The 20,666-nt window shown below is 40.4% G+C and overlaps 1 long non-coding RNA gene across 1 annotated transcript; it reads right to left on the reverse strand.

Moving 5' to 3' along the window:
- Nucleotides 1–4,626: 4,626 nt before the first annotated feature.
- LOC135056493 (uncharacterized) lies at nt 4,627–20,368 on the reverse strand. The gene is made up of 2 exons (XR_010243996.1): nt 20,150–20,368; nt 4,627–5,063 (listed from the first exon to the last, which is right to left on the reverse strand). It is a non-coding gene; the product is annotated as an uncharacterized LOC135056493 (long non-coding RNA).
- Nucleotides 20,369–20,666: the final 298 nt, after the last annotated feature.

Consider the following 20,666-nt stretch of genomic DNA (forward strand, 5'->3'; position numbering starts at 1 on the left):
TGGCATCCTAAAATGATCCTGTTCTGGTTTGGTTTATTTGTGGATGTGTCCTATATGCGGTTTTTGTTATGGGTCTTTTAATGAAGTGTGAGTAACGTTTTTTCATGAATGTTTAGTCCTTTTTTGTTTATTTTTAATGGTTAATGGATGTTGGTGTTGATAGGCCTTTGTGTGCAAGATTTTTTTATTGGTGCTGAAACATTATTGTTACTGTAATGTGTGATCATTTGTTGGTATTGTTAGTTAGTTTTCACATAACTAATGTATTCTGTTACAGAAGAATATTCTTAGTGTTAAATCATCCATGGTTGGATATTTATTTATTTAATATTGTTCAATAAACACCTTGCTGTGTGGATTTGCTGGGTTTATTGGTTCATAATTATACTATACACACACAATGAAGTCACCCAGAAAAGCATTCAAAAAGTGTGTTACTTTTATCATAATGTTCTTCATATGTCCACATCACAAAATGTTAATGTTTACAAATATGTACTGAGAATATAATGTACATAAACACAATCTTTATATTTTTACAGTACGAAAGAAAGCCAGCACAGCCAGGACACAATCCACACTGCCTAGAGCTGCGGATGCTGACGATGCAGGTAAAAATTAATTTGAGACACATATTATTTGAACACAAAGAAAAACAGAACATTAATGTTTTTTTAAACCCATAGGAAGTTCATCATCGCACCACACTCCACAAAGACGTCCTTCACAGGGGTCTGCCAGTCGCCAGAAGACGGGAAGCAAGAGACGGCGTCTTGATGTGGCACCGACACCAGCATCATCTCCACCACAACGGCGCATCTCCACTGTGACGGCTCAGCCACCAGAAGCCATTTTGGGCAACCCACAATCCGAGGAACCACAATCCCCTCAGGTGTCTGGTGAGTAAACACAAAATATAATTTTTTTAGACTGACAACAATGATATATTAGGGTTTACATTTTGTTTTGGATAACGATCACAATACATTAAATGAGAAGATTAATACACTCATCCATTGTTAAAGGATGTCAGTCTTGGCTACTAAACATTTGTGTTTCTTACAAAATTAACATCTAAAAAAAATACTGCTTGCCTGAAGTGTGCACACCTATTTAGCGCATATTCTAAAGTGGAGATATGAACCACTAAATTATGCAAACCATGTGCTTGCTGGTGTGGATTAGTACAAGGATGTGTGTGTTTTTTGTCATGTGTATTTTGTGTGCTAAAACACTGTGTAAGTATGTAATGTAATGTAATATTTCTCTGTGTTTGCCCAGTAAGTTAGCTCTTAGTCCAACATTTACAATCATAATTGTTGTACTGAGCAGGTTAGATAAGAAGCAACATATTTCGAAAAAACATTTATGCAAATGTTTATTGCTGCCCACACTCTTTTTGTAAGGTTCAACATGCATATTAATAAGTCATGCATGCTTACATAAAGCTGTAACCACAAGGGGAGAGAGAGAGAGCTCAATTTGTTGCAATTTACCACACACCAGTGCCCAGTCACTCTTCCTTTTGATAGTAAAGCTGTAACCAACCAGAAGACCAACACTTACTAAATTGTTGTTGTCTTCAACCCTATACAGATGCAGACATCATGCCCCAGGATCCCCAGCAGGAAACAGACTTGCAGCAAACATTCACACTCCACCTGCAAGCAATTGATAATAACCAACCAACCACGTCGGCTGACATAACTCCACCACCCCAAACATCCCCCACCCCCCAATTGAGCCCAACACCACCCCAGCCACAAATTGACCAAACGTTTTGGGACAGTTGGACAACACAACAGGCACAAAACATGCCTGTCTGCGTACACACAGCCAATATCTGGCCAGTCTGCCCCATCATCTACCTAGACTCAGTAGAAACACACGCAGACTGAATGTGCAACTTGGCAGAGTGGCCAATACTATGGAGCAGATGAGAGCAGACAACAGCCGACTTATAGATAGTTTTCAGATCAGAAAGGAATAGCAACACCGTCATCAACATGCCCTCAATCAAAACAATCAGCTAATCACCGAAAGCCTGTCCTGAATCATCACCAACAACACAGCCGCAACAACACAACTTACAGCAAGCCTGAACAACCTGAGCCAAAACATTAATTTGTTGGCATCACAGCAACAAGGATCAAGTTCAGGGACAACCACACCTAGCCAAACGTCAGTTACCTCCCCAGTTCGAAGATCCAGCAGAACACGGTCCAATGTTCCATCCCAAACCTCTGCAGCCAGCAAACAACCCCATAAGAAATTAGCAACCCTGCAGCTGTATATACACTATTACCCACCATATGACAACAATATTGATTTGTGGGACACACCAAAAAAGTGTTTAAGGTAATACATTTCTAAATCGCTATATGTGCAATGTTTACTTTGTTATTGACTGTCAGTGTAACATGAAAATGGTATTGACTAACTTTACACAACATGCCTAACATGAATCACTACAGCATCACATACAGAATTCAGTCATACATATTGTTTAGGAGTGCTGTTAGCCAATGTGGGCTAAGCAAAATGGCAGACATTACTCAATGTCCATTATGTAAGGCTCAGTAGCATACACAAATTGAAACACAGCTTACGAAGAAACACAACACAAACACAACAAAAAAAAAAAACAAGTGATAGTTTGTTACGGCATACTTAACTCAAAATTATCATAGTGGGAAATATTCACATCACAAGATACCACTGTTTTTTCTTTATAGTAAAACAAAAAATATGCATTTGTAAAGGTAACTGCTACACAACAGATAGACAAAAACACATATATAGTACATACACTACAATCAGATAACTATATTTGTAGTGAGCAAGAGCTACATTTATATTGTAATGACATTTGATACCGTAATTGTTTATATAGAAAATACACACAAAAAACATCACAAAAATGACGCAGGATCAGTTCTTGCCTTACCTGCCTCCCTACATCTGTACTGACACTGTCGCCAGATGTTTCTAACTCCTCTACTTGCTGACTGTTTTCTTCATCACCAACATCATCCTCCTCCTCAACATGTGCCAGATGTTGCTGCAAACACATGTTATGAAGAAAACAGCAGCAGAACACAATCCTAGTCACCTTTGAGGGACTATACAACAAAAGCCCTGCAGACTTATCCAGATACCGAAACCTAGATTTCAGTACACCAAAACATCTTTCTATCACATTCCGCGTGTACTTATGTGCATTATTGTAATTGTGTTCAGCAGGGGAATCAGGTTGGGACAATGGAGTAAGAAGCCAAGAGAAGCAGCCATATCCCCCATCACCTGAAAGACAGATATAGCCAACATTAGGAAATCAGGTTTAGCCAACAAACTGTAAACATAATGACCATGTTGAGATTAACACACATACACACAAAAAACATGGTACTTACCCAGCAGCCACCCATCGGGCATTTGTTCGGCCTCAAATTTATCAAAGAGGGATGACTGACTGAGAATGAAGGAGTCATGGCAGCTGCCAGGGTAACCCGCAACAACACTCATAATTTTAAGATTTGCATCACAAACAACCTGGACATTAGTGGAGTGGTCCAGATGTCTATTGGTATAAATATATTGCCTGCCCCTAGGTGGTCTCAGCTCAACATGTGTGCAATCTATGGCACCTAGCACATTGGGCATGCCAGCAAGCTCATAGCAAGCTACCCTGACTGCATGCCACTGTGACTCCTGGGTAGGGAAGCAGATAGAGGCAGTTCTCATCGGTTCTAGTCAGGCCCAAGTACATGTCAATTCCCAAAGTGATACCTGTTCCAGTTTCCACCAGTTCCAGTCCATTCCAAGTGCAAGTCAGATCTTAACTGACTCCTGATTCAGTACTCAGCTGTTCCAGTCTAATCAATACTAATACAGACCCAGTATACCACCTGTACTCTATAATAAAGTGCTCCTGAGTTATATTCCTCCTTGTCCTTTGTACACCTCATGTGCAGGAATTGCCGTTGTCTACCTAGTTTCCAGCAAAGCGCACCCCCTACAGAACCAACACCAAAGTCAAACTTGAATTCACAAAAAAACAGAGTTCTGACATTCTATGATGAAGACCTGTGCTCTCATTTACAACAAACTTAAACCTTTCTGTAACGGTGGATTCCAGTAGGGATAATATCAATATTATATTGTGTGATGATATAAACAATAGTGAGGAGGGTGATGATGATGATGATGATGAGTATGCCATATTCCAAATGTTACAAATTAATAAAAACACTGTTGGCTTTCTTAGGCCCATTGGTATCTTGGATTGTGGGGTTCCAAACAAACCAAGCACTTCAGTCACAAAGGGGACAGTTACTGATGCTAAAGTGCTTGGTTTGTTAAACTGGTCATATCCTTTTTAATATACAACATAAGGGCAGGTGGGAAGGCAAAAGGACAATTCCATCGTGCATCACTTTTATTTTAATTATTGGCTGTATTTTTTGGGGGGGCATTTGTGATGATCTTTTGTGTCTTGCAAGTCAGTCCTTTACCAGCTTATGCTTCATTCTTATCATGCTGTTTTGTGTGTGATTAACTGGCTGCGTATAATGAATGAAAAGAATAATAATTGTATAAAACTTCGGGGGGGGGGGGCATCGGTGATGGTCTTTTTGCATAGGCAAACATTTTTATTGGTTATTGCTCTAATACATTACTAATTTGGAACACATTTTTAACCAGAAATAATGTTCTGTTTAGTATTATTCAGTAATATGCACAAGAGAAATTATTCACAACAGTCCAGAGCAATGCTTGCAAGCAGAGAATCTATCTGTGAACCAGCTTTAGGATAAAAAACATGGTATTATCCCTTGTACTCAAACTCTCTGATGCACCTCATAAATGTATTAAATGGGGTGTTACCCAATTAGGAAGGAGGTAGGTAGTATGGACAGCAGGTCAGACTGTAAGATAGGCTGATTTGGAGTCTGAAGCTCTGCAGTGCAACTATTCATTTTCTTGGCTTCTCTTTTAATCCTTGTCAGGAATCCATGGCTATTGACATTATATTCTTTTATGGCATTATCTCTTCTCAGTTGCTGGAAAACAAATTGAGCCAAATTAATTTTTCTAAATGAATCAAATAATGAATCAATCAATATCAATCAATCAATCAATCAATGAATTCATTAATAATTTAACTGCCTGCCACTACATAATCCACCACTATTTCCCTGTACTGCCCTGGTGCCTGTTAATGAAAAACATTCTTATTATGGGGTTATATAGTTTATGAACTGCCATCCTGTCTGCCACTGCTGTGCTGCAATATTTCATAGATGTGCTACATTCTTTTAAATAAACTTCCGTGTGTTTGTGTTGTGCTTTGCTGCTTAGTTTAGCCAGCCATCATTTTGCAAATATTGGTGAACAATATTGTGAGCTGTGAGGTGTTCAAAATTGAGAGTGCATCACTCTCTCTTGGGCTAAGTACTGTACATTTGTACAGCACTGTAGTGCTACAATAGCACAGTGATAGTCTTCTGCTAAGCAAGTAATTTTACAGAGGCATGTAAACAATTCCTGCTCCTGGAGTGTAGACAATCTAACCTTTAAGTTTGGTGAATAATATTTACTCAGACATGTGATGTGTTTTGTACAGATAAGTCATGCACAATAACACACAGTTAAGAGACAGCACATAGCGATTAACCATTAAACTACATATCAACAAGCTTCAAACTTCTTCGCAGATTCATGAGTGAGGTAAGAATAAAAAATGTATCTCCTTATCTGTTTCCCACAGGATTGCAGATGATATTTCTAACAACAGAATTAAACATATACAGTAAACTATTTGTGCCTATTTGCTATTTTTTTACATTTCATTTTAAGGAATTCAATAAAAAATATGTTATGTTTTGTTTTACACTATGATGCACCCACTCTCTTTTTCCCTAAACACAAATTAAATAGCTTGTGAATACTCAGAATACTAAAGAGTTACTGTGCAGAAACTGAAGGTACAGCACTGTAAAAAAAAATGAATCTTAAGTGTGGCTTGAAAGTGTAACCTACATTTTGCAAGAGCACCACTATGCAGCACAAACCATGCTAGTTTTCTGGATGTTCCCCTCAATTCAAATGAACTAGCAAACTAAATCTGAGCCCACCACATCTGAGATCTACATCACAATATCATCAGACACAAGCCCAGTGAATTTTGGCACCAACAACATAATTCATACCAAAGCCTATATAATGCCCAATGCTAGGACCTCCATTTTAAGACCAAGCTGGAGGAGTGCAGAGACACCAAACTAACCACTAAATCAATCACAAGATAAGAAGAATAAACTACTTTTATTCAAGGAGAGACTAGGTCCACACACAGCTGAATGTAACAATATATGCTATATCCTGCTGCAGCAATGATAATGTTCACATCATCATCATTACATCATCCTACTCTTCCTGCTCCAGTACCAGCAAATAGTTGTATATCTGCACACTTATATAAATTTATAGCGAAATATGTAATGCAATTACTGGTGAGCACAATAGCAGCGTCGATTCAATGAATTACATATTACTAAATCTGACATTCCTTATTAAGGATGAAATGTACCTCAAATTTACCATATGGTGTCATGATTTTATTATACTACTCTTTTGATAGATTGTTAGAAATTATATAACACCGGTATACTGTTCATGTGCCTTTTTGGAGCAATATGCCTATAAATTTACAGACACTGAACTGTAACATCATTTGAGAGTAATAGGCAGGAAATTCAGGAACTAATGTGTACCCATATCTACCACATATTCACTAAATATGAATCTAAAAAGGAAACCATCACATTCATGTATTACATATAAATAGAATTGAAGTCTATAAATCTGAATATTTTGGTTTTGCGACCAATACAATAATTAGGACAGTAACAAAAGGTGGATATTTCTTTCTCCTTTTTAATCTTTATTACACTCTTTATTTTCATTAGAACATACAGTGCATCTGGAAAGTATTCACAGCGCTTCACTTTTTCCACATTTTGTTATGTTACAGCCTTATTCTAAAATGGAATAAATTAATTTTTTCCATCAAAATTCTATACACAATACCCCATAATGACAACGTGAAAAAAGTTTTTTTTTCAAAATTCTTGCAAATTCATTAAAAATTAAAAACTAGACTTCCGGCGGGCGTGGCATCCAGCATGGCCACATTTTAATTGAGCTCCCAGAGGCAACTTCTATTCTGCCTTAATCCTCCGTCTAAATCCATCTGCCATCCCGAATCATTTCCAACTGGGAAAGCTCACATCAAGTGGGGGAGATCGATACCACTATTGCCCTGGAGCAAGCTTTATACACCGGAGTCAGGCCTTTGAAACGGATGGCCCGTGCAGCAGCCTGAGACGCCATCCCCCGCGTGTCCCCTGTGGAACAAGGAGGATACTGGCTTCACCCTACCTTAATCCTGCCCGCGAGCTGAAAGAGAGGATGGGAGTGAGGACGAAGCAACGTGGGTGTCCTGTGACCCGCGATCCCCCTGTAGTGCTTAGATCTGGCAGCAGTAGCGCAATCCGAGGCTTCCTCGCGCTGACAGTTTCCCCCTCTCTCATCGGAAACACCTTGGTAGGCGCATTGGCGCGGTCAGAGGCAGAACTCTGGGAGGCAACGGAGTCATCTGCCGCCAGGCTCCTGCTCTGAAGGGGGCACCTCTCCTCCCATTCTGTGACACCATTAAATTAAGTTAATTGACAGCTGTGGCTATCTCTTCAGTGGCCGACTTCCTCACTGGTCCCTGCACCTTACAAATCACACCCTGTTTTATTATACTGTAGATACATATTTTACAAGTATCACACCCAGGATTAGAAACCACCACCTATTACACTGGAAGCAGACACCTTACTGATGTAGCTGTTTGCTCCTGTATAGGAAATATGAGAATTTTAACTACAGTATATGAAGATACTTCTCAGACAATTACACGTAACTTCATATAGTTAGAATTCTCATGCTTCCACTACAGGAGCAAATAACGCCATCAGTAAAGTGTCTGCTGTTAGTGTAACAGGTCATGGGTTCTAATCCTGGGTATGACTGCTAAGAAATGTGTGATTTAAAATAAAAGACAATTAAATGTATAAATACAGTATATAATTTTTTTCAGAACAATCCATACACACACACACACACACACACACACACACACACACACACACACATATATATACATACACACACACGCACACATACATATATTTATCTTAATATAGGAAATAGGGGGGCACCAATATTTATCTTGCCTCTGGGCGAATGTGACGAACTTACGCCACTGGGCGCGGTGCTTGCTCCGGCGGTGTGGCGCTCCTCCTGACTGGCTCCCTGCTCTCTGTGCTATGTGAGTGGAGCTAGGGCAGTCCCCTCAAAAGAGGATGGGAGATTGCGGGCCTGACCTGGGGTGCCGCTGGCCGTGTGTGTGGCGGAGACGCAGCTAGAGGACTCATCATCACTGCCCTGCTCAGAATATTGGAGGCTATCTTCACAGGCTGGTTATATTGGGGTGCACAGGAGCCCTTGTCTCCCTGGATCTGATGCTGAACCGCGGTACTGTCTGTCCATCTGAATGCACCCTCTGTTAACACAATCAGAGCTATTTGCTGGCACCTGCTTTCTTAATGGCGGCTTACATCTCTATTTGAAGGCACAGGCCGGCTAGTACACCTGCTGCCTTACACTGCTGTCGTACTAAGATTCCCCAGCAACAGAGTGGACCTGACGCGGACAAGATAACTACACGTCCTTGGGCCAGAGGCGTAGCTAGGGTTTTTGGAGCCCAGGGGCAAGATGGAAAATGGCGCCCCCCCCACCCAAAAAAAAACAGCAAAAGAGGCATGTGCGCGCGCCGGAAAAATGGGCATGGCCACACGCCAGAAGGGGTGTGGCCACTGAAAATGGCCCACAGTGCCAGTTACATTGCCCCACAGTGCCAGATACATGCCCCACAGTGCCAGATACATGCCCCGCAGTGCCAGATACATGCCCCACAGTGCCAGATACATGCCCCACAGTGCCAGATACATTGCCCCACAGTGCCATTTACATTGCCAGATACATTTCCCCACAGTGCCAGTTACATTGCCAGATACATTGCCCCACAGTGCCAGTTACATTGCCCCACAGTGCCAGTTACATTGCCCCACAGTGCCAGATACATTGCCCCACAGTGCCAGATACATTGCTCCACAGTGCCAGATACATGCCCCACTGTGCCAGATACATGCCCCACTGTGCCAGATACATTGCCCTACAGTGCCAGATACATGCCCCACAGTGCCAGTTACATTTCCCCACAGTGCCAGATACATTGCCCCACTGTGTCAGATACATGCCCCACTGTGCCAGATACATGCCCCACTGTGCAAGATACATGCCCCACTGTGCCAGATACATTGTCCCACAGTGCCAGATACATTGCCCCACTGTGCCAGATACATTGTCCCACAGTGCCAGATACATGCCCCACTGTGCCAGATACATGCCCCACTGTGCCTCACTGTGTCATATTGCTGTGGTTGTTATTTCATGGGTCCATCTTCCACATCTTCTACATAATTATTGGTGTTTAACCACTTTCTCCTCTGATACCTGTTATTTGTGGGGATTACAATGTGATTTGTTGTAATGTGTTTTTTAAAGGGAATGCTACTCTGAAGAGAGCCCCGATGTTTCATTAAACTGCAAAATTTACCACTGTTCAGGTGTCATTACTTCTATCAGCTGATATACTGGTGATTTTTTGCTGTGCATTAGAGACCCCCCTTCCCCTTGTTTTTTATTCTCTGTATTCACTGGGGCATGGATAGATTCCTTGACAAAGCAAAGCCACCAAAACAAGATAACACAATTGCTAAAACGGGAAAGGGTAAAGGAGCCTCACAAAAGTTGGGCCCGCCTTCCTCGGATGGTTCATATGGAGGACCCTCGGATGTTGTGAGTGATAGACCATCATCGTTCACAACTAAAGACATCTCTGATTATATGATGCCCCTCATGGATAGGAGATTCGCTGACCTCCAAGCGCGTTTAGATGCTGGGCTAACAAGAATTGACTCCCATGCAGCCCGCATTACTGCATTAGAATCTAGGGTTAGTGATACAGAGGATGATTTACGTGTATGTCAAGATGGGGTAACCACCCAAGACAGGCTGGTGCAGCAGCTTCAGGAAAAGGTGGATGACATTGAGAATAGGTTGCGGAGATATAACTTAGGGTCTGTGGGGATCCCTGAGTCCGTAACTGGGGCTGCTCTTATTTCTTTCCTTACAAAAGGTTTACTCTCATCTCTGGGGATCTTAAATGACATAGAGCTACCTCAAATTGAAAGAGCCCACAGAATTTGAGCAGAGCAGGCGGGCTATCGACAAAGGTCCTGCCCTGTGATCGCTTGATACCTAGATTACCGCACCAAAGAAAGGGTATTGGCTGCCAACCGCCGAACAAGAGCGCTTCTAGTTGGAGGAAATAAAATCCTGATTTTCCAAGATTTTTCTGCTGCGGTCTCTCAGAAACGTAGAGAATTCTCTAAAGTTTGCTCCTATCTTCATAATAAAAGCATACGCTTTGCACTGCTGTATCCAGCCAAATTAAGGGTAGTAGATAATGGTTCCCAGATTTTCTTTACTTATCCCTCCACAGCAAAGTCACATTTCATGACACGCAGGTCACCGCCCACCTCCCCCTAATTATTAGTCTATCGTTTTGAATGTCTATGCCCGGGAATTGGGGATCTGTTAACCTGGCAGACTTGACTTATTACTGATGTTCCTTAGGAATGTCATTCTCAAATTGTTATTTTGTTGTTTGTATTGAGTGCGCACGACTAGGCCTAGATGGTGCCCACTGTCTTTTTGGTTTCTTGGAAAAAGTTTGAAAATGTGGTTTAGAGACATTATTAATCTTCTGTATTTATTCTTTTTGTACTGTTACAATGCATTTCCATGTACGTTCGTAGTCTAATTGTTTGTATTTATTTTTGTTACCTAGAAACCTGGAGCTGGAGAGAGACGCCATCCTTCAACAAATTGTCTTTTGATTGTAGGTTTCTGCCCTAGAGTGGGTGAGTAGCTATGCCATCACCTGATCCATCTCACACCGACCTGATACCTTCCGAACCCCTGAACATTATTTCTTGCAAAGTAAGGGGCCTAAATACACCTATTAAGCGTGAAAGAGTGATATCTCATCTTAAGAGGTTTCATCCGGATGTGGTACTCCTTCAGGAGATCCACTGGACCTCTGATGAAAACTCTTTGAAAGCACCATGGCTTGGCTCCTGTTTCTCTGCCCGTTATCATAGGAAGGCTAGGGGTGTTGCTATATTGTTTTGTAGGGACCTCCCAATATTCATATTGTCTAAAACTATTGATCCCAATGGACGATATATTATCCTAGATGTTGAGCTTCATCATAATAAATATACCATAGTTAACCTCTATTCCCCGAATGTTAACACTCATATTTATATTCAGGAGCTGGTTAATACTTTACAAGATAGATCCAATTTTCCCCTCACTCTGGGAGGGGATTTCAATATGGTAGAAGATCCCTCCGTGGACAGGTCTTCCTCAGCTGCAAGTCACACCACTGCCCACAATTACTCGTTACTGTCTTTGCGGTTTTCACTACATCTCTCAGATCCCTGGAGATTGCTTAATCCAACAGACATGACAGACACGTACCTTTCTTCAGTACACGTGTCACTTTCAAGTATTGACAAAATTTTGATATCTGATATATTGATGACCAATATTTCTCAGGCCAATATCCATGATATCCTAGTTTCGGATCATGCCCCTGTTTCCATAGCTATAACTCACCCATACAGTATCTACAGATCGCAGTAATCAAGTGGGGCAGTATGGGGTCAGAAGCTGTTTCAGGTACCTTGGGTCTCAAAAGTAGACTCAAGACTTTCCTGTTTACTCAAGCATTTCCATAATGTCCCTTTTAGTATCTTCATGCTTCTGTATTTTATGAAAATGTACTTCATTATTTTCTGTACTATATTATGCTATGTATCTGTTAAGCGCCTTGAGTCCTATTGGAGAAAGAGCGCTATATAAATAAAATGATTATTATAATTATTAGTATATGAGCCCTACTAACTGTATTTGGAGATTCCCATATTATTTGGCTCACTGCCCAGATTTCAAAGCGTACCTAGTCTATCATTGGACTAATTTTGTAGATGACAATCTAGAGCATTGGGACCGCCCAGCTTCCTTTTGGGGTGCATCTAAGGCAGTGCTGATTGTCATATTATCAGCTATATCTCCCAAAAAAAGAAGAAGGCCAGGGAGGAGTATGAAGTGCTGCGGTCCGCCATGTCTGATGCTTTTCAATTATATACATCCGCCCCCTCTAAAGAATAAAAAAAAGGGTACAAACAGGCACAATGCCTATTAGAGACATATTTGGCTGCCCAAGCTACGAATTCCATTAAATTTACTAAAAATAAATTTTATAGATGGGCAACAAAGCAGGCAGATTGTTGGTGGCCACGTCCAGACCTCAGAGGCACAGGCATATAATAACCCTGATAAAACATCCTTCCTCTGGCACATTTCTGACTAAATCTCAAGACATTGCATCTCAATTTCAACATTATTTAATGACCTTATTTAGCTCCTCACCTGTAGATTCGGATGTCCAAGACAGGTTATTCAATGAAAATGTATTGCCACTGTTGACTCCTGATCAAAAGGCAGCATTAGCAGGAGATATCACTATGGATGAGGTGAACAGAGCCATATCACTACTGCTTCTAGGCAATTCCCCAGGCCCAGATGGGTTTTCCGGAGAGTACAGTATTATAGATTGTTACAACCTCAGATTCCACCTACATTATTAGAACTTTTTAAGGCTATTCACGAAAGAGGATTATCATACCCCTCCTTTAATGAGGCTTATATGACTCTTTTACCGAAACCTAACAAAGACCCTAACCTCCTTTCTTCATATAAGCCCATAAGCTTACTTAATGTTGACTATAAACTCTAAGCTAAAATTATGGCCCTCAGACTCCAAACTATACTCCCAGCGATTCTTACAGAAACACAATTAGGATTTGTGCAAGGACGTCATGCTGTAAAAGCAATTCATGCAGCGATAGCGGCAGTAGTGGAGTCCCATAATTCTGTTCCTAATCAAAATGTCCTTTTAAGCCTTCATGCCCATAAGGCATTTGATATGATTTTATGGCCACACCTGTTTAAAGTATTAGAGATGAGAGGCTTTGAGACTAACTTCATTAATCTGATATGACACATTTATCAAGACCCCTCAACTTCCTTACTGATTAATGGGATTGTACGTCCCCGCTTACACCTGGAGAGGGGTACCCGAGAGGGCTGCCCCCTATCCCCTCTCCTGTTTAATATTACGTTAGATCCTCTATTGCGCATTTTGCAAGCTAGCCCATCATTTAAGGGTATAAATATTGGCAGTCAGGAGATTAAAATGTCCGCGTTTGCCGATGATGTTCTTATCTTTATTGCCAATCCTGAACAGGCCATCTGTGAAATCCTAGACACGATCCATTTATATGGCTCCATTTCGGGCTTCCGCATTAACCTGGAGAAGTCCACGGCTATGTTACTCTCTGGTGATCTTACATGTCCTAGGCTCTCATTACAATGGGCTCACTCACACATACCCTACCTGGGAATCTCTGTGCCTCGTAATCCATCAAATTTGTATAGATTTAATGTGAGTCAAGCTATTAATACTTTCAATATGGATATTAAAGGTTGGGAGCGCCTTCCCTTATCTTATCTGGGAAGGGCCAACTTGCTTAAAGTGGTGGCTATCCCTCGTCTACTATACCCACTGCAATCGTTACCGGTACTATTAACAAAAGCTGATATTGGCCACATGAATGCGTCAATTTGTAAATTTATCTAGAAAGGGGGTCACTTACGTATAGCTTTGAGAAAACTTCAACAGATAAAATCTAATGCATGTATTAACTTTCCAGATATAGTGGCTTACAATCACGCTGCATTATTAAGGCCCTTGCGTGACTGGCTTCACAATAGTTCTGTGTATACCAACACCTCTCTAGAACAAGGTTTCTTACCTAACATGGACCTAATTTGCTTTTTGCACCAGCACGATCGAGAAATACATGATATATTAAAGTTAAATCCACTTTTGTGGACAACTAGAAAAATCTGGCATATCATACGTCACTCAGCCGGTTTAAATCTGTACCATTCTTTACACCTGCCCTTGATTAGGAATCCCAACTTTCTTGATGGCATGGCTGCTCACCCCTTTACTATGTGGAAACTGGCGGGGATTACTAGCATTCGGTACTTCGTTAAGATGGCTGATAACTGAATTTTGATCTTTACGGAGGTTTCCTCAAACTTTGCTATGGTTAGACCATACCCCCTAGCTTTCTTACAAGCACAATTTTATGTATTGCATGTAATTGGGCATTTCTCGGAATTGGACTGGACTGGAGCAATGGAAAGCCTCTTGGCAAATCCAGTACCTACGTCTAAAACCATTTCAATCCACTAAATTTTTTAAGGCAAAGTCTAGACCATAGTAAAATAAATGCAGGTATGTCCAGATGGTTAATCCACTTTCCTGCTCTGTCCATGCCTGCTCTGGAAAGGGCCCTGTTATATTCTCAAAAAGTGTTACCAGCCAGTATGTACCTTGAACTTTTTTTAAATATCTATCATAATACTTACCTTTCCCCACTTCAGCGCTTTCAAATGGGGTCCTCAGAGACTCACTCCTTCCCAAAATGTCACCAGGATGTAGCAGACACTTACCACTGCCTTTGGGCTTGCCCCATTATCCAGTATTTTTGGCACCTAGTCCGCCGATACGCGGAGACCAAATTAGTAACTTTTGTACCATTCACTCCTGAATGAGCGATTTTAGGGGTCTTTGACCCAAACCAACGCATGACTCCGGAAAGTAAGAAACTGCTACTGTCCCTGAGTGCGGCTGGCAGGAAAACGATCCTTCAGGGATGGATTGACAATGCACCCCCACAGATACCTTTATTTTTAGCAAAACTTAATTTCTTGTTCACAATGGATTGGGTGGAAGTAAAAGTAGAAAAGGAAAAATAGGTGGAATGCTTTTTCACGTTATGGCAGTCATACATAGATACCCTTCCCCTTACTACCAGACGTCAGATCCATCATAGCCTGAAAAACACTACTTGGTATCTTACACAACTGGCTATACAAGACCCGCCTATTTCGCTTAGTTGATGGGGGGAATAACTTTGGCATCTCCCTTCCAGGTCCTATATCAAGGGGTGACTTGGCAATTGCCATAATGTCTTCCCTTTATTTTGTTAAATACCAATGCTTGTTTTGAATATACTAATGGTTCTACTATAGGTGACCACTTTTTGTAATAATTACACTGTATATTCCTTCGCAAATGCTCCATACTATGACTTTGTTGCGATGTACAAATTATTTAATAAGTGTTTGATTCATGATGTCTAAATAAAAGTTGTTTTTTTTAAATGAAAAACTAAGGAATCACTTGTACATTAATATTCACAGCCTTTGCTCAATACTTTGTTGATGCACCTTTAGCAGCATTTGCAGCCTCAAGTCTTTTTGAATATGATGCCACAAGCTTGGCACACCTATTTTTGGGCAGTTTCGCCCATTCCTCTTTGCAGCACCTCTCAAGCTCCATCAGGTTGGATGGGAAGCGTGGGTGCAAAGCCATTTTCAGATCTCACACACAAAAAAAAGAACTCGGCGCTTACTGATCTTGGCAAGGGTTTTTTAAAGCACGAAATTATTTTATAGCAATGGTAGAAATTTATAATTATTCAAAATGATACACGGTTCTTTCAGCTGCTGTAAGATAGGGGCTATTCAACCTCTATTTTACGACACAATACAAAAACAAAAATAGCGCTTCCATAGAATCGTGTAAAATGTATTCAATTACACATACATTTATAAAATAAAACTAAAATCACAATACCAGCTAGTATTGAATTATACTACACAACTATCTCATATAGACAGATAATAAACTTGCATGACCACATACATATAATTAAACATCGATATGGCAACTTTTCAATAGACAATTGTATCCAAATCCATAGGTGCATTAGTCCTGGTGTTAGTAAAGCTCCTAGGATTATTAAAGTTGTTGAGAACAGCAAAAAATCAGTGCACTGATATTGAAGCAAATGTTAATCAAGCTGTATTAGTATGTTATTTGGCAGTTTTAGTGCGTTTGTTTTTCAGAAAGACAGCAGTGCTATACAGCATAGCATGGGGCGGATTTATTATCACCTGATTGGCCAGTCCTTTGAAATAGGCGGCTAAAGACTTCTCCCTTCTCCTGGTGCTTTTAAACCTTACATGGTGCCATGTCTGGAGGGTCCAATTCAGGGGCTGTTGAGATAAATTCTGCATGCTGTGTAAAGATAGCCGGTACCGGACCAAAGTGACGTCTTACACGTTTCTCCGCCTACAGCGCATCGGCGGCTTCCTCAGAGAAGATAAGAACGTTTGTCTCTGTGCCCGCATTTAAATAGCGGTACTTTCCCGCTTCCTGCACCCTGCAACCACTCTCCACGCCTCGTTTTGAGCCGGACCGCGGGCGCATGCGCAGTGAATATAGATGACGTCTATTAGTCATGTGTCTGCTTTCCAAGCCTCTTTCTCATGATGGGACGTCAATTACGTCCTCCTCCAATGGATACATTATGCATTCCACCTAGTTACTAAATGCGGTCCATATTTAGCATCATTATAGCTTATTACTACCATGCATAATTAAACAGTTTTAAATTTATAACACAGAGACACAGTTATATCAATATTGGTTATATTGTTCAATAAAAAATTAATATAAAAGATAATAAATGAAACACATTACCATTGCAAACATTCATTTATGCATTCATGCATTTTTATATATATAGGCGCCGGCTTCAATATCTTAGATAATAAATTAAAGGCCATACATTATATACATGTGCCAACACACAAATGCATAGAAAATATAAATACAATCGTCAGTCAGGTGTATCGCTAATCTACATTATATTTATACTTTATATATCTCTCTGGGTTCCCATTAGAATTCTTAGTAACTACTCCCAGCATAGGTCATATTATTCAAAATATATATATAATTCATCAATTAACCTCCTCTCCACCTATATCTCTATTTCCATAATTATACAAACCCATATACATCCGCACATATGATTTTAAAAATATACACATGCGTACTTGTGTGTGGGAAAATAAGGAATAAGGAAAAAGAGATATAAATATAAATCCAAGGGCAGTCCACAATTTTCAGTTCTATAACCCTGTAAATAGACCTCCCAAGACATAATAGACATAAACCCAAATTATACCATAATACATTCCCTAGAGGTAACCATATTATATCTTATAACAGTAGAGAATAGAAAGGGGGCCATCAAAAACTATACCAAAGGAAAAGATGAGGAAACAAAAAATATCCCAGATTTTTTAAGATAGGTAGAATGTTAATAGGGGCAGATGTACTTCATATATCTCGTACAACATCAGTATGTATCCTAATACTTAAGTCCCTAGACATTATTCAGCTCAACTGTGTCATTGAGACCCCCAGGTGTTAAGGTTCCCAGTACATATATCCAATATGCCTCTCTTTTGCACAGTTGTTTAAATCTATCACCCCCCCATCATTTAGTTATTCCTATTTGCTCTATTGCCTTCACCGTTACTTTGGCCATACTCTGTTCCTGACAGCTAGAAATATGAGACGATAAGGGATGTAGTTTTAAACCCTTTTGGATGTTTATTCGATGTTCAGAAAATCGTACATGAAGCGCATGGATTGTCCGTCCAACGTACTGCTTACCGCATCCACAAGTGATCAGATAAATTACAAAAACCGACTTACAGTTCAGAAATTTTTTAATCGAAAATGTTTCTCCGTTCGTATACGAACGGAAATTTGTACTTTTTCTAGGGGTGTACTTACAGGTAGTACATTCAAATCTCCCACATTTATGAAATCCGACTGGTTTCTCTGGTAGCCAGGTGTTCTTAAATGTGTTTGACACAGTAGGGTTCACAAAGTGGCTTTGTACCAATCTAGACTTTAAATTTTCCCATTGTCTAAAAATCACCTTTCCCTCTAAGTTAATTTCTTCTTTCAATAGATCATCTATACAAAGTATGGAGGTATTCTTCTTTATAATCTTTTTAATCTCACTTGCATGGCTATTGAACTGGGTGACAAAAATTGCTGATTTTGATTCTAAATCTTTCTTTTTCAATTCTGAACAGGTACCATCATGTCTAGACTCTAAAAGTTTGGTCCTTTCCATCTTTTCTACCTCCACACTTGCTTTTAGCAATAGATCTTTAGGATCGCCCTGTTTTTCAAAGGAGGTTAACATATCAGTTGCTTGCTGTCTATAGGTAGCTTCTGTAGAACAATTTCTCTTAAGTCTAACCAACTGACTCTTTGGAACATTATTCTTCCAACTTCTTAAGTGTGAACTATTGTAATTCAGATACCTACTTTGGTCAACTGGTTTTATATACGTTTCAGTGACCAAACAATTGTCTTTCACTGTAAGTGTAATGTCCAAAAAATTATTAGTGACCGTGCTATAAGAACAAGAGAATTTCAAACCAAATAAATTCTGATTTAAACTTAAAGTGAAGGCATGCAGTGAAACAAAATCCCCATCCCAAATCAAAACTAAGTCATCTATATACCCTCCATAGAGGACCTGGCTCTCCCCGAGTCCACCACCCCACACATGTTGCTCTCAAGAGATGTTCAACAATCGGATTCAAGACTGGGCTCTGGCTGGGACACTCAAGGACATTCACAGAGTTGTCCTGAAGACACTCCTTTGATATCTTGGCTGTGTGCTTAGGGTCATTGTTCTGCTGAAAGATGAACCGTCGCCCCAGTCTAAGGTCAAGAGCGCACTGGTGCATTTTTTCATCCACAATGTCTCTGTACATTGCTGCATTCATCTTTTCCTCTTTGCTGCATTCATCTTTCCCTCTATCCTGACTAGTCTCCCAGTTTCTGTCACTGAAAAACATCCCCACAGAATGATGCTGCCACCACCATGCTTCACTGTAGGGATGATATTGGCTTGATGATGAGTGGTGCCTGGTTCCCTCCAAACATGACGCCTGGCTATCACACCAAAGAGTTCAATCTTTGTCTCATCAGACCAGAGAATTTTGTTTCTCATGGTCTGAGCGTCCTTCAGGTGCATTTTGGCAAACTCCAGGCGGGCTGCCATATGCTTTTTTCTAAGGAGTGGCTTCCGTCTGGCCACTCTACCATACAGGCCTGATTGGTGGATTGCTGCAGAGATGGTTGTCCTTCTGGAAGGTTCTCCTCTTTCCACAGAGGAATGCTGTAGCTCTGAGAGAATGACCATCAGGTTCTTGGTCACCTCCCTGACTAGGGCCCTTCTCCCCCGATCACTCAGTTTAGACGGCCGGTCAGCTCGAGGAAGAGTCCTGGTGGTTCCAAACTTCTTCCATGTATGGATGATGGAGGCCACTGTGCTCATTGGGACCTTCAAAGCAGCAGATATTTTTCTGTACCCTTCCCCAGATTTGTACCTCGAGACAATCCTGTCTTAGAGATTTACAGACAATTCCTTTGACTTCATGCTTGTTTGTGCTCAGACATGCACTGTCAAGTGTGGGACCTTATATAGACCGGTGTGTGCCTTTCCAAATCATGTACAATCAACTTAATTTACCACAGGTGGGCTCCAATTAAGCTGTAGGAACAAGGATGATCAGGATCATCAAGGATGAACAGTGGAAACAGGATGCACCTGAGCTCAATTTTGAGCTTCATGGCAAAGGCTGTGAATACTTATGTACATAAATAAATTAGCAAAAATCTGAATTCAAATGGAATAAGGCTGTAACATAACAAAATGTGGGAAAAGTGAAGAACTGTGAATAATTTCCAGATGCATTGTATCTGTATGTCCTTGTCAGTGTGATTTTAACCTCTATTTTTCACTGTTACACCAAACCCAACTGTAAATATCACAAGATTTCACAATAATAAGGATACCAAAAGCTAAGTTTTACTAATTTTTACCCATTATACATTCCTTTTTCTCCTTTGCTTGTTTAATATTTGCTCCAGTACCAGGTTTTTTAATTGTCTTCCTCTGAGATGCAATCCTACATGCTGCTGACTCTTTGGTCCAATTGGATTTATTGCAGCATTGCTCCATGTTCAAAGAGAAAGGAATAGAAGAATCTTGTTTTTGCACCTGCTTCCAGTCCTGTAAGTGAAATATGTCCATATAAACCCATCTAGACAAGATACCTCTCCTGCAATGTAGCATCATCAGCTTGAACGTCAGTCTTATTAAGTCCTTGAACCAATCAAAATATTTCCGAGTTTAGATGTGAAGATTTGCCATTGATGCTTACATCATTTAAGGGAAAAATAAGCTCTTCACCTATGGCTCACTACTCCAGTTCAGACAATCCAGACTAAGGGTACATGTTTATTTATCTTTGAGTGTAGATACCTCAATCCTTTAAATTAAGATTTATGTGGATTTGCAAAAATCCTTGTGCAGCCTTATCAAATATTGTGTAATATA

This window comes from Pseudophryne corroboree, chromosome 3 (genome assembly GCF_028390025.1).
Source record: "Pseudophryne corroboree isolate aPseCor3 chromosome 3, aPseCor3.hap2, whole genome shotgun sequence".
In the NCBI taxonomy this organism is placed as follows: domain Eukaryota; kingdom Metazoa; phylum Chordata; class Amphibia; order Anura; family Myobatrachidae; genus Pseudophryne; species Pseudophryne corroboree.